Genomic DNA, 2,005 nt, shown 5'->3' on the forward strand with positions numbered 1-2,005 from the left:
GTTCTCCATCCTTGGCATTTTGCACAACTTCTTCTTTGTCACTAGCTTCCACAACTTCATCCTCAACTTGCTTCTTTGGTACTTCATACCTCGTACCACTCCTCAAGTGAATGGCACTAACCGTTTCATGTCTTGGGGGATTACTTTGAGGTGGTAATTGCCCCTTTTGTCTTTGTGAACTTGAAGATGCTAGTTGAGTCAATTGGGTTTCCAACATTTTGGTGTGGGCTAGGATGTTGTTGATGGTGATTTCTCTTGCTTGACTATCCTTTTGCATTTGGGTGAAAAACTCTTGTTGATTCTTTTGCATTTGGAGGACCGCTTTTTGAACATCAAAACCTTGGTCATTTTGTTGATTGTATGGAGTTTGGTTTTGGTAACCTTGGTTTTGGTTGTAAAAGGGTCTTTGATTTTGGTTTCTCATGGGAGGTGGGGTGTATGTTGGTGGAGGGTTTTGAACATTTTGGCTTTTGTATGAGAGATTTGGGTGGAATTTTGTGTTTTCATTGTAATAATTTGAATAAGGGGTACCACTCTTGTATGCTTGAAAAGCATTTACTTGTTCATTTGTTCCCCTACATTCACTTTGGTCATGTCCCAAAGTTCCACAATTCTCACATATCCCGCTTGGGATTGATGAAGATGCCGTCAAGGCATTAGCATGTTGCTTTGGTGATTTTGAGGCTTCTTCAAGTCTAGCCATAGCTTTTTCGAACTTCAAATTGATGGTATCAATGTGAGCACTAAGTTGAGCACCCAATTGAGTAATAGAGTCCACTTCATGCTTTCCTCCTCTAGTAGCCTTGCGAGGTCTACTATATTGTGAATTATGGACCGTCATTTCCTCAATCTTGTTCCAAGTTTGATTATCGTCAACTTCGGTGAACATACCATTTGATCCCATGTTGAGAATGTTTCTTGAGTCTTCATAAAGACCATTCCAAAATTATTGTACCAAGAACCACTCGCTAAGTCCATGATGAGGACATGAGCGACAAATTCCCTTGAACCGCTCCGAAGCTTCATACAAAGATTCTTCATCTCTTTGCTTAAAGCCCGTAATTTGAGCTCTTAGCATGTTAGTCTTTTCTGGTGGGTATAACTTTTTGTAGAAAGCTAGAGCCAATTTCTTCCAAGAGTCAATTCCGAGAGTAGCCTTATCAAGGCCTTTCAACCATTGTTTTGCGGTGCCAATTAGAGAAAAAGGAAATAAGACCCATCGAATTTGGTCTTGAGTTACACCGGTTTGAGAAATCGCATCACAATAGTCACAAAAAGTCTTCATGTGAGAGTGAGAGTCTTCACTAGGCATCCCCCCAAATTGGCTTCTTTCGACTAATTGTATAAATGCGGATTTGGCAATGAAATTTCCGGTTAAGTGTTGTGGTGTGGGAGTACCATTGGGTAGGTTCTCCTCGGTTGGTACGGAATGTGATGAAAATTTAGGCATTGTGGGTTGATTTTGTGTTGGATTTTGTGTTGGGTTCTCCTCACCTTCTCTTGCAAAAGGGTTGACGAACTCAATATTGTTTGGTTAAATATCTACAACCTCACCAATACCTCTCAAAGTTCCTCTAGCAAGTCTTCTATTGTTTGTCAAAGTCCTTTCAATTTCGTGATCAAAGGGTAACAAGTTACCTTGTGATCTTCTAGACATGCAAAATATCAAACAACTCGAAAATAATTAGAACAAACCTTGAGGAGTTTTACTTCCCCAAGGCAAAGAAAGACACAACTAATAACAATCTAAGAAAATCTAAATCAAGTTAACACCGTCCCCGGCAACGGCGCCATTTTTGGTCGTACTCACTTGAGAGGTTTAGTTTTCGGTACTTGTCGTTAGGAGCACCTAGACCAAAACAATATTTATAACTCTATAAACAACTCTACTATTGGTAAAGAGGCAAGTAAAGGTCGGATCCCAAGGGACGGGCATTGAAGTGAGATTTTCAATTGCAAGTAGCAGTGTCTAGGGGTGTCACAATTTGGGGTTGGAATAGAAGAT

The 2,005-nt window shown here is 40.2% G+C and overlaps 1 non-coding gene across 1 annotated transcript; it reads left to right on the forward strand.

Moving 5' to 3' along the window:
- Positions 1–971: 971 nt before the first annotated feature.
- LOC141610123 (small nucleolar RNA R71) lies at positions 972–1,078 on the forward strand. Its single transcript, XR_012528018.1, has one exon. It is a non-coding gene; the product is annotated as a small nucleolar RNA R71 (small nucleolar RNA).
- The last annotated feature ends 927 nt before the right edge of the window (positions 1,079–2,005 follow it).

This window comes from Silene latifolia, chromosome 10, assembly GCF_048544455.1.
Source record: "Silene latifolia isolate original U9 population chromosome 10, ASM4854445v1, whole genome shotgun sequence".
In the NCBI taxonomy this organism is placed as follows: domain Eukaryota; kingdom Viridiplantae; phylum Streptophyta; class Magnoliopsida; order Caryophyllales; family Caryophyllaceae; genus Silene; species Silene latifolia.